Source organism: Lutra lutra, chromosome 2 (genome assembly GCF_902655055.1).
Source record: "Lutra lutra chromosome 2, mLutLut1.2, whole genome shotgun sequence".
NCBI lineage: Eukaryota > Metazoa > Chordata > Mammalia > Carnivora > Mustelidae > Lutra > Lutra lutra.
Genome location: NC_062279.1, coordinates 181,407,200 through 181,421,195, shown reverse-complemented (window position 1 = coordinate 181,421,195; position 13,996 = coordinate 181,407,200). Strand labels below are relative to the sequence as shown.

The following is a 13,996-nucleotide window of genomic DNA, read 5'->3' as shown; positions in this document are numbered from 1 at the left end:
TCACTGTTACAAGTGTTCTTGATAGCACATCAGTAAACCTTCACTTTACAGCCTGTTCCCTGAAGGGACACCTAAAGAGTCTTAAGAGATACATGAATGACAGAAGAACAGTTGGCACATGGTAAACATTTAATAAATGAAAGCAATCGTTATCAAAGTTACTAGTATCCTTACCAGTCCAGGACGTTGACCTATGAGGGGTTGATTATCTATTTGTGTGCCTGAATGAATGAATGACTATTGTCCTAACTCTGTCTTGCCCAAATACCCCAATGAGTGAAGCTGTAGAGGCAGACCTAACTTCATCAAGAAGTTATAGAGAGGGGCAGAGAGGGAAGAAGCCTCCTGTGGTATCCCCCTCAAATTCTTGGATGTTGGATAATAGAAAGTATAATGTTGCATTCATTTGTATAATCTCTCTTTTTCTTTCATATTAATTTCCATTTAAAAATAAACCAAGGGGGCATGAAATGAAAGCAATGAGTTACTTTTTTTTTTTTTATGGCAACAGTGATTATTACTTTTTCTTTATCATTCTACTTCTTCTGTTATCTCCACTGTGTTCCCTTCTAAACATACGGTTCTACTGTTAGTTTGAGCAGAATCACTGAAATAATATTAAGGACATTTGAAGAGGTATAAACGTTGCTTACAGCTACAATTTTCAACAAATTTTATTTAGTTCACACCTACATAGTACAGACACTGGGACTCGGAGAAAATAAATGTGACAGGATTATATATTAATATAATTTTTCGTGGTTGTGATTTCTTTTTTCTCATGCAGTCTGCTCCCATGCTAAGAAGAAAGGCAGACTTCAGGGGGCTTTGGATGGAGGATTCTTGGAGATAACCTCTCTTCCTGAGGTTTTTGTTTTTGTTTTTGTTTTTAAGAGGAAGGGGTTTATTGAAGAGATTCTGCTACATCCATGCTAGGAAGAGAGAAAAGGGATGACTCTGAAGTAAGAATTAAATTATGGGAGATTCCTTGAGAGAACAAAGGGGATGTAGTTTCTATTTATTTATTTATTTTTCTAAAGACTTTTACTTATTTACTTGTCGGAGTGGGGCACAAGTAGGGGGAGCAGTAGGCAGAGGGAGAAGCAGGCTCCCTGCTGAGCAAGGAACCTCATGCAGGACTTGATTCCAGGACCTTGGGATCATGACCTTAGCTGAAGGCAGATATCTAACTGACTGAGCCCCCCTGGTGTCCCAGGACTTTTATTTATTTATTTATTTATTTATTTGGTTGAAATTTTAAAAATTTAAATTCAATTAGCCAACATATAGTACATCATTAGTTTCACATATAGTGTTCAATAATTCATCTGTTGTGTATAACACCCAGTGCTCATCACATCACCCAGTTACCCCATCCACCCACCCCCACTCCTTGAGCAGCCGACAGTTTGTTTCCTAGAGTTAAGGTCCTCTCATAGTTTGTCTCCCTCTCTGATGACTTCCCATTCAGTTTTCCCTCCCTTCCCTTACGGTCCTCTGATCTGTTTCTTATATTCCACATATGAGTGAAATCATACAGTAATTGTCTTTCTCTGATTGACTTATTTTGCTCCAGTTCCATCTTTGTCTATGTAAATGGTACATATTCATCCTTTCTGATGGCTGAGTAATATTCCATTGTGTGTATATATATATATATATATATATATATATATATATATATATACCACATCTTCGTTATCCATTAGGGATGGAGTTTAAAACATCCTTTTAGTAGTGGGCCATTGTGCTCTGCTTCCTGGAAAAGCCCCTGGTTCCCACCTTAGGGACTCTTCATTTTTATTTTAACCCTTTTACTTGTGCACAATCTGTAGCTCAGCAACTTAGAATGGTCTGAGTTGGGCCTAACTGAATGGCTTGGAGTGATTTACGCAACTGCAGTAATGTTGTGGCTTGACTGTGGCGAGGTGATGATCTGAAATGACCTCATTCACAGGTCTTGTGGTGGATGCTGGGTATCTGCCCCGCCCTTTCTTTCTGGCTCGAGAAACTTGGCTTTTTTCATATGCTGGAAACCCTAATGCACTAGTGCTCTTCAGGCTTCTTGGTGCTTCATACTTACTAAAGTCCTACTGGCCAAAGCAAGTAACATGGCCAAAGTCATGTTAACATGTTAATATGCTGTGTGGAGTGGCTTATACACGGATAAGGATACAGGCAGGCAGGGCTTATCGGGGACCGATAACAATATACCGCAAAAGCACATATAGCTGACCCTCCTAATTCATGGATTTTTGTATTTGAAAATTTGCCTACTCCCTAAAATTTATTTGTAATCTCAAAATCAACTCTCAGTAATTTTGTCATAATTTGTGGGCTTGTGCAGAGCACAAGAGAAAAATTTCAGCTGCCCAACATGCATGCTTTTAGCTTAGCTCAAACAAAATGATGCCTTCTCGTTTCAGCTCATAGTGTAAACAAGTGTCCTTTTTGCAATGTATTTAGTAACATATTTCTCCTATTTTTGCATTTTCATCAGTGGTATTGCCTCCAAGTATAGTGCTGATAATGCTGTCTGGTAATCCTAAGTGGAAGAAGGCTGTGACGTGCCTTGTGGAAAAAATATACTTATGAGATAACCTTCATTCAGGCATGCAGTTGACTGTGAGTTCAATGTTAATGAATCAACAATGTAGATTAAATTAGGTGTCTTTAAGCAGAAACACACATTAAATAAGGTTATATATTGATTGGTTGCCAAAAATGTTGTGATTAGGGGTTCACAAAAGCCTAACCCTATATTTCTATTAGGGAAAGTGATTTAGCGTTTGCTAATTCGGTGTTGGAGGAAATTTTGTAGAACCTAACTACCACAAACAATGAGAATTGACTGTATGACAGCTCCTATCTAGTATAGTTTTAGAGAAGTATGCCCACATTATTTCTAGGAAAAGTTAAAGAAAACCACAAGCCACTTCTGACTAATTAAACAATAAAGGAAAGGATGGAATAACAGACCCCAAGTGAATTGAATTAGTTCAATAACAATTCAATTTGATAACTATCTATTAGGAATTTATCTAATGGGCAAGGCAATGTCATGTGTAGGTGCTGTGCCTGGGGACAAAAATTTGAACATTTGGTTTTATCCTAAAGAAGCTCAGAATCTAGTAGAGAAAATAAAGCAGTGGGGAATGTGATTTGGATCACACAGAGGAGAGATGTTCACAAAGTATTAAGGAAGCCCAGAGATGGGAAATGCATTTGGCTGGCAAAATCAGTGCAGCATTCATAAAAAAGATATTGAAATGTGGGTAGTATTTTAACATATAAAGATGAGGGAAAATGAAATTTCTTTTGTAAGAAGTAAGCATCATGAACAATAGATATCCTGCAGAGGGAAGTGGGAAAAAGTTTGGGACATTAAGAAGTGGGTGTATAATGAAAGTCTAGTGAGTGGTTGCTTCGAACCTGGTAGGAGCTATCACTTAAAGAGCATTTAAAACTACTCTTGAAGCATTTCACAAGCATTATTTCATTTCACCCTCACTATAATTTTATGAAGTGTAGTATTAGTATCATTGTTTCAGACGTGAAGGAACTGAGACTCAGAGAGAGGTCACAGTACTCTTCCATCTTATGGTCCTTTCCTATTTCTATTTCTATATTCCTATTTCCTATTTTCTCTAATAAGTCCAAGCACATTCTTACCATCCTCGCCAATGACATTTGCATTTGCATTTGCTGATCTCTCTCCTAGAATGCTCTCTTAGGTCTCAACCCAAGTGTCAGCTCCTTAGACAAGACTTCCCTGAGTGTCTTATCAAATCTTGATACTAATTATAATGTATCTACTATGTTATAGTATACTATATATTGTATCTCTCTCTATATTATTGTATCTATATATATATATACTATATATCTATACATTATAGTATACCATAATGTATACTAATTATAATATATAAATATGTCATATTTATATATTATATAGATTAAATAAATTTATAAATTACATATATTTCTACATAGATACTCATACATATGTAAATTATATATTTATATATATTTAAAAATATATAGGTGTATATACATACATATATAATACAATAAATATAATAAATTATATATATTTATACATATATATGCATTATATTTATATATTACATATTTGTACTTGTATATTCACCCATTATTTATTCATTTACTTTTATATTTTATTCACAATTTTGTCTCCCGTACCCAAGTAGTAGTAGACCCTCTTGGCACATAGTATGCACTTGAGAAATTCTTATTGAAACAATACGTAAGTTCTAGAAGAGCAGGAACCTTGTATTCTTGTTCACTTGTGTATTTCCAGACCCCTAAATAATTTGTGGAATGTTATAAGGCCCTTAATAAATATTTATGGCAACAATAAAATAGTAGAGCCAAGACTGGAAGCAGGTTTACCTAATTCCAGAGCTGAGCATGTAACTACTATTCTATAGTGGTTATATTTGCACAAGGTCAGAAAAAATGAATTGAATCCTGATCATAAGGGATCTTTAATTCTATATTAAATAATTGAAACTGTAATATACAGACAACTGTTGATTTCTGAGTTGAGGAAGCAATCAAATAAGAGCTATGCTTTAGATCAAAAGTTCTCTTCAGCTGGATTAGATTACCTAGAGAGAAGGAGCCACAAGAGAGGCAGGGAAAAGCATTAACATATTATCACAAGAGCTAGATAAGAGATAAAAGGGTCATCAGAATCCATGAGGAGGGTGATGATTTCAAAGCTACTGAAGAGATCTAATGGACAGAATGCTGCAGTGGGAGATAGAAGAGTAGAGAAATGAAAGATAAGCATGAGGCTCCAAGCTTATCTGAATAGCAGATTAGCGACGCCAATAATTGAAATTAGGATGGCAGAGGTTTTAAGAGAGATTCAAGATCTGGTGTGGGCATACTCATTTCTTGTTGCTGGTAGATTTTCTGTGGAGAGAGAACCTTTTGAAAAGGAAGCAGGAAATTTAGGAGAGGCTGAGATGGGGGTATATACTTGGGAACCATCTGTAGAGAGGCAGTTAATGAGATAGTGATGATAGATGAGATTGCCACATTGGAACAATCACAGAAGAGGATGGAGGATATACATACGAAGAATCCTTTCACTGAACAGAGGGAAGCAGGAGAATCCAAAATGGGGGGATCAAGAGAGCCAAGAAGGAGGAAAGTGACAAGTTACAATAAGGTATTAAGGAAAGGTTGTTTGAATGAGTAGAAGGTCTTTGTAAATCATTCATTCATTCATTCATTCACTCATTCATGAGAAAAATATGTGTGAGTGGGGGGAGGGGCAGAGGGAGAAAGAGAGAATCTCAAGCAGACTCCCTGCTGATCTTAGACACCTACGTGGAGCTTGATCTGATGACCCTGAGATCATGACCTGAGTCAAAATTTAGAGTTGGACACTTAACTGACTGAGCCACACAGGTGCCCCTCTAAATCATTTTTAAAAAGAAGATTTTAGGAACTCTTGAAGTGGGAGATGAGATTGAAAGAGGTTGAGTAATATTTAGTGTCTAAAGAAAAAAATGGAATGGTAGCTCAGTTAAAGAAGTTTCTACAGAGGGTGCCCATGAAGGTGAATTTTGTGATTTGGGGACAGAGGAGGTTTGAATCAAATAATGGTTTTAATCACAGTTGGGAAATGGAAGGCTGGCATGGCAAAAAAAAAAAAAAAAAAAATATATATATATATATATATATATATATACACACACACACACACACACACACATATATATATATATATATATATATATATATATATATAAGAATTCTATGTTTCTGACAAGAGCAATTTTGAAATGACTAATCATGATATCTAGGCTTCAGTAAGTAGACAAGTAATTTTTGGATGGATGTGGTAGTCTGAAAGAATTGAAAGAGATCGAGGTCGAAAGTACACTGGATAAGGAATAGATTCAGGATAAGGAATAGATTCAGTTAGATCAAGAAGTGAAGAACTAAATAAAAACTATAGCTTGTAGGTTGAGTTAGAGAGGAGACTTTCGTAGGTCTTGGTTTTGGAAGTAAAGTAATTTCAGGTATACTGATGTGTGTATAAAATAAAATGGAAATGACAGTCATTAGACTAAGGAGTGTGAAGAACAGAGTTTAGGAACGGTTAAAACATAAATGTTGAAGTTATCAAAGGATGTTATCCAAAAACAATGACTAAAGGGAATTGAGAGGAGGACCAAAGCCAAATATGAACAACACTGAGTCCAAAAGATTTTACAATGACCCAATTATAATGAATGAGTTCAGGCATGGTTGCTTGTAAGGTGATTAAAAGCAGAATGCTAGAATACAAATAATAAATAAGTTCTTTCAGTGCTTTACAATAAATCTGTGGAGTACCTAGCTAGGCACTAGGTAGTAGGCTAGGTACTTCTGTACCTAACGCACGTGGGGAGTATCAAATATCACACTGGATGCAATGGAAATCTGGAAGGCAATAAAACTATTTCATATTGGTTTATCCATCTCCTTACAGAATTATGTTCAGTGAATTGAACTTTAATATTGTATTATCAGATTTTAACATGGTCACCACAATTATACAACATGCTATAAGACATTTTATCAACATTTACAGAGGCACCTGGGTGCCTCAGTCAGTTAAGCCTCTGCCTTTGGCTCAGGTCATGATCCTAGGGTCCTGGGATCGAGCCCCACATCGAGCTCCTTACTGAGCAGGGAGCCTGTTTCTCCACTACCGGCCACTTTCCCTGCTTGTTCTTGCTCTCCCCACCTCTCTCTCTCTGTCAAATAAATAAATAAAAATCTTAAAAAATTTACAGATTTCATTTCATCTAGTTTTCATAAGAAACCCACAAATACTACTCTTCTTTTAAAATGAGGAAATAAGAATCAGAATAAGAGGTTGTTAAAAGTTTTCCTGAGATCACAGAGCTTTTTTTAAAAAAAATTCTTTTTATTAACGTATAGTGTATTATTTGCCCTAAGGGCACAGGTCTTCACAGAGCTTATTGATCATCCGTAACACCATGTTTTGAAACCAGGTCTATTGGTCATAGATTTCACTTTGTTTTTACCTTAACTTTTATAAATGTAAAGTGTACAGTGATAGAGGTTTTTCTATGACTGGACATTTCCAGTCTATTTTTCTGCCTTAGCTCACAGATGTAGAAACTACACATTATTTCAGGTATACTTTGCTCCAGCCTGGTAGGATTTGGCATCTGCATTACCTAGTGCGGCATTGTTTTATTGTGTATTAGACATAAACTTTGGAAAGAAACACACATAAAATACCATTAGTCTTGGAATACGGAAAAAAGAGAGATTTAAAAATGAATAATACATAGCTACTACTTCCTATCACAGCAAGAGAAGCAGACATGAGAACAAGTAAGATAGAGGAGGAAATGAGGAAATGAAAAAAGTATGGGAAAAGTTCCTATGAGTTGATTATAGAAATAATGCTTGAGCTTTAGGGCACAAACATGAATTTGTGGTGTTCATGAATTGCTTCAAAATCATGTTTCTGGATAAATTTTCGAGGGTGTCATGAGCCGGTAGAAGATGTCTATAACAAGTAGACCACTTTCTTTTCTTCTTGGGAGTTTTTACCCCACTGAGCCACCCAGGGAGTTTTTATCTTCCAGGCAAGGTCTCCACAGTGTATAAAGTTCTGATACGAATGCTGTTTCTTGTCACACTAGGTTATCCAAAATAATAATAATAAATACATAATATGTAATGATATATTTGTATATTATATTATTATAATATATTATTATTATGTCAGACATGAAAAAATATAGAGAATAACATAACACATATGTAGTCATTCTCCACATTAGATTTATAACACTATAAATATAGTTGAAAATCCCTGTGTAGCTGTCTTCTATCACTTTGGTATTCTTCATACATTCCTAGACACAGTGGTTATCAATTTAAAAATGTCTTCATTCTATAAGTATATATTTATAAACTATAGTATTGTTGCCCATGTTTTAAAATTTATATCATTTGTTCCAGTTTGTATATATTCTTCATAATGACTTTAAAAAAATGTTTAAAAAATATTTATCCATATCAACAAATGCAAGTCTACCTTGTTTATTTTATCTCCAGTGTAGTGTTTGGTTGTTTGACTGCATCACATTTCACTTGTTCATTTTCTTGTTAATGCATATTTGGGTTGTTTTCAATTTTCTTTCACTATTAAAATAAGGCTACAATAAATAGTTCTTTGTGATTCTTTTTAAATACATGTGCAAGAATATAAACTTAGGGCTGGAATAACCGGTTGAACATGGGTTGAACATGATTTAGTTGCTTAGCAATGTGTTGTCCCAGATGTATATTCCCTCCATCATTGCATGAGAGTTTTAATGTCAACATATTATAGTCAAACTTTTTTTAAGCTTTGTCAGTCAAATGGGTGTGAAATGTTCTCCCCAATTGCTAGCAGAATTATCTTATCATGTGTTCATTTGTCATTGGACTTCTCTAATTCTCATTAGAAATCTATGTGTGACTTTTATCTATTGGCCTAGATATTACTCTGACCATAGTTTTAATTTTAATGAATTATTTATATGCATGAGAATGGCAGCAAAGAATGTCACATCTCAAAGAGCCCTATTATTGAATGAGGCTGAAGATAGTCTCCTGCAGCTCGATAATAGCCGAGGTTAATTCTGGGGAGAACTGCTTAAGGTCAGTGATTACTTTCCCATCACATGTTTTCTGCAATTACAGATTTTTTTTTCTTAATGGAATATAAAACAATAGTATGGCATTTAATGGCCAAAGACTCCCTTTCCTCTTTTAAAATATCAAATATAGTACAATTATATTATCAATATTTTGAGGAAGTAGGATGAACTTTGAATGAGTTGGAGAGTGAAAAATGATTGAAACATTCTGAAAAGGCTGGTTTTGAACAGTGAAAAAGAAAAGTTTCTCATAAAATCCGGCATATTTTCTTAGCTCTCTTCTCAAAGGATGGTATTAATTCATGGTTCATTTTTCCTATTTTACTTTCATTTTTTAACTTGAGAAGCCTGTTCTTTATGACTAATATATTCCACTCACATTTGTCAATAGCAGACAAGCACACTAGCCATTCATTTAACGGAAAGGATTTCACAGACTTGTGATATCAGCCACTTGAAATAATTTATGCAGTTGCAAAGCTTCTGTATGAATAAGTTGTGCAAGCTGTGTTATCCAATATGAATGAAGAATTTGACTGAGTTGGCTTTTTTTTTAAGATTTTATTTATTTGACAGACAGAGATCACAAGTAGGCAGAGAGGCAGGCAGAGGTAGAGAGGAAGGGAAACAGGCTCCCCGCTGAGCAGAGAGCCCGATGCTGGGCTCTATCCCAGTTCCCTGGGATCATGACCTGAGCCGAAGGCAGAGGCTTTAACCCACTGAGCCATCCAGGCACCCCCTGAGTTGACTTTTGAAGAGAGAGTATTCAGTCTTACTCCAAGAACATTCTAGATTGTTTGAATATCTAGTATGAACAAAACTCCTAAAGTGGGTTTATTCCTTGTAAGTAAGTTACTGTATTGACCTAAATGAGTTCTGATAATTAAGTTGATCAGTTTATTGGAATGTCCAGGGAATAAAAACCAAAATTAATTATTCTTCTAAGGATATGATTGATTCTTCTTATTCTTATTGTCACTTATGATAATGGAGAAATTCAATATCTTATAGTAAATCAAAGTATATTAGCTTTGATTGATTCAGGGTATATCTTATTTATTTATTCATCTTTTTTCCAAGCTTTCATTTAAATTCCACTTACTTAACATACAGCATAATATTAGTTTCAGGTATAGGATTTAGTGATTCATCACTTCCGTATATCACTCAGTGCTCATTACAAATGTTCTCCTTAATATCCATCGTCCATTTAATCCATCCCCCCTGCCCCACCTCCCCTCCACTGATCCTCAGTTGGTTCTCTAGAGTTAAGAGTGTGTTTCCTGGTTTGCCTCTTTTTCTCAGAAGAGAATGAAATCTTTCTTTTTTGTGGCTGAATAATATTCCATTATATATATCTATCTTTTTTTTTCCTCCCTCCTCTACCTAGCATAATCTTTTGGACTGGTTATTTCTCAGTAGCTAAATAAATTTACATGAATAAATGATGTTTCCTCAACACTTGGACACAGAATTTGGTTATCTAGAGGCAAACTTTTAGAATTAATATCAGAGTTCAGTAAGGTTGCTAGGTATAGAACAAACTTAATGCCAATCAACAGTAATGATGAACATAACTTATAAAATGGAGTAGATGAATAGGGAATTCATTTTCATTAGAATCATTAAGTACAAAGTTATCTAAGATTCAATTTTACAAACATGCAGAAAATTTTTAAACAAATCTGGAAGGATTATGGTATATAAGGTATATATATAATATATAAGGATTATAAATTTATGGTATTTATAAGTTAAATAGATCAAGTATCTCATGGAATCAATTACATAAACAGGAAGATGAAGGAAATTATATATAATGTAGACGTTCAATGTGTAAATGAAGCAACATTATTGTTGATGATTCAGAATTAAACCATATTTATATGAGTCAAGGTGATTTTAGTAATCTACTTAGCAGCTATGGTTAGGCAGAAACAGCTATTTATATCTATAGTTATCCCCAATTCCCTGCGTGCTTTGAATATTAGGTCTGGCTGAGAATGACAGAAAATGTAAAATAAGAGCAGCTTAAAAATCACAGATACTTAGCTTTCTGTTTTTAAAATGCAATGTGGAATTTAGCATTCCTGAAGCAATACGGAACCTCCCTAATTATAGGAACCCATGCTATTTCTATGTTGTTGCTCTTGCATCTTGAACGTGTGGACATTCCTCCTCCTAGTTCAAGATGGCTTGAGCTCCATCTATCATGCTGGTATTGCAATCAGCAGAAATGGGGAAGTGTAAATAAGGTGTACCCATTTCTTTTAGGGATCCCTATAGAAGTATATAACTTGTGGTTATATACCATTGAGCAGTACATGTCTTATGACCATACTTTGCTGTAAGGGAAGATAAGAAAAGTAATCTTCACCAAGACAGGGTATATGCCTAACTAAAACTTAGCTTTCTGTTCCTGAAGAGGAAATGAAGAAAAGACATTTGGTGACTTCTAGTTGTCTCTACTACAACATTAATTAGCCTTCCTCTCTTACGGAGAAATTCTGCTGACTGATGGCTTTGGAAAGAAAATGAGGGTTGGGGAGGATACTGTGGTCAATGTGGCTGGTGAATCAATTTTGGGAGGAGTTTTATGATTTCATAATAAAAATATGAGTTAATACAATATATGACACAAACACTTTTATAGCCATATTTTGCATAAGAGAGGCTATTAATATCTTTTTTCAAAACACAGCTGAAATTCTCATTTCCTTCTATATATAACTTTTTCTATATAGTCTCCAAAAATCAATATAGATTCGCAAGAAGAGTAGACAAAATCATGGATAACCTATGCCTATAGCATAAGTAGGAGACAAAACACCACAATTACAATTTGTATGTAGGTAAGGAAAGGTTTCCAAACCAGTGAGGCCAACTGCAGAGCTCATACTGACATTGCCAGTCATGTTGAAACTGCAAGGAAGAGGGAAGGAGGTGTGGGAGCTGGGGTGATAGAACAGAAATAATATTAAGTCCAGACAAAAAGAGTTCTACCATTAAAGGGAAAACAGTGAGGAAAGGACAAGGATTTGATAGCTCAGTGGGCTGAAGGGAAGGAGATTTAAAATTCATAATACCAGAGGCTACAGTCTCATTAAGACACTATTGCTACAGATGGGGAACAACCTTAAAGTCTTGGTGATAAAGAAGGAAAAAAAGCCAGGAAAATTAAGAGTCTTACCAAAATAGAACATAATCCCCAAATAAGGAGATGCACTTCTGTACAGAACAAGGGAAAACACTATTGATTTTAGAAACAGCACTTCCTGAGACAAACAGAAAAAGCTCTCTTCGGCTAAGAAATTGTATAAGCCACACAAATCACCGCATGCAACTGTTATTGTTGGCCCAGAAAGATATAAGACGTTTTATACTGAACAGAATATGGCAATCAAAGTTAATATAAGAAGAAAATAGAAATGAGAATCATAGGATGTTAGGAGATAAACAGCCATGAAGGAAAAGAACAAGCAAATTCTCTAGTCTTAGTTAAGTATTGTTAAACATTTTCATGTATCAAAATATAGTTTGAATTAGAAATAAAAAATTAGAATATAAATCAACAAGGAGAGAGAAAAAGAGAAAAGGAGAGAAAAATAGGGAAGGAGAAGGGGAGAACTAGTAAGCCAGACACACATACACAGAGAGGGCACAAATGTGAAAATATGTTAAATACTGATGGAATTCCTTGTGCTGAACTTTGAACTTTTTCTGTAGATTTGAAATTTTAAGTCAGGGTGTACACATGGACACATAATCATTTAATTTCTACTTTGTGCCAAACACTGTAGTAGGGGCTGGGAATACAGAGGCTAATCTGACCTCCCTGAGCTTAGAAACCAGTGAAGAAATAAACATACATGCATTAATCAGTCAAGAACACAAATAAAATAATCTTCACTGATTATGGCAAAGGCTATACAGGAAAATGCCAGATACTAAAAAAAGAGTAGAAGGAGCAGTAGGGTGGGCATCTAATTTATATTGGTAAGTAGGCGTAACTTTTAGGAAGAAGTGGTATCTGAGATGAGACTTGAGAGGTGAGTAGACTTTAAGAACAAATAATGAAAGGAAAAGAATTCCAGGTAGAAATAATATCACCCATGTATACCTTACATCAAGAAAAAAGTTTAAGAAGAGTTTAGAAGTATAATCAGTTTTATTCACACCTAACCTTTGTTCCTTCCACCGCTACATACACTTGAGACTCTGGCCAATTAGACACTGAATCTTGGAGGTGAGTATGGAGGAATATGTTGGGGCAGTTGCGGGGGGTCAACTTCTTATCTTATTTTTTATACTTCTTTACTATTAGGTTTTTAAAGGTAATGAGCATATTTATCTTTTGCAAGAAAAGTTAAAAGTTAAAAATCATTTTACAAAAGGAAGGGTGCTGGATGTCTTCTGTTTGCCCCACAGATTTCTCTTTTCCCTTCTCCACCTGGCTCTGATATGACATGCATGGATGCTGTTAGCAGGCTCCTGTTGTTTCTTGGTTACTGGAGAGGAGAAGTTTGGCCAATTGGAGACCCAGGCAAGAGAAAAGAGGCTGCAGAACATGAGGAGAGGGTTTTATCCTCCCAGATCCCTTACTTAAGGGTCTGCATGGTTGGCTGTGTTGGTCTACAGAACTCCACATTTTATACTGGGTGTCCTCTCTGTACTGCTCTGTTTCAGCTCTGACAGCTTCTTCCTTCCCTTACCTTTTCAGGCTGTAGGAGGCTGAACGATGGTTCCTAAAGAGCTCCATCTTCCCTAGAACCTATGAATGTTACCTTATATGCCAAAAGAGACTTTGTAGATGTGATTAGGTCAAGGATCTTGAGATTATTCTGGATTGTCTTGGTGGCCCCTGAATATAATCATAAGGGTTTTTGTAAGAGGGAGAAAAAAGGGTCAAAAACACATGGTAAGCAGAGAGAAAAGGTGATGTGATGTGAGGACATAAGCCAAGGAATGAGAACATCTAGAAGTTGGTAAAGGAATGATACCTATTCTCTCCTGGCACCTCCAGAAGGAAAGCCTTCTTATTGATACCTCGATTCAGCACAGTGAAACTATTTCAGATTTCTGACCTCCAGAACTGAACAATAATAAGTCTGTATTGTTTTTAAGTCACTAAGTTTGTGGTAGTTTGTTACAGTGGCAATAGGAAGCTAATCCATAGGCCTAGGATGGCAAGTGCTCTCCACCTTGTTTTACTTGCCTAGGATAGCATTCTGTCCCCATTTGGCTAACCCTTGTTCACACTTTATAAGTGGTCCTTATATTAAAAT

General features: G+C 35.5%; 1 protein-coding gene across 1 annotated transcript in view; it reads right to left on the bottom strand.

Annotated features, from left to right (window-relative positions):
* Positions 1-13,996, bottom strand: part of GABRB1 (gamma-aminobutyric acid type A receptor subunit beta1) — a 396,298-nt gene that overhangs the window by 188,693 nt on the left and 193,609 nt on the right. The gene's annotated exons all lie outside the window — the stretch shown is intronic.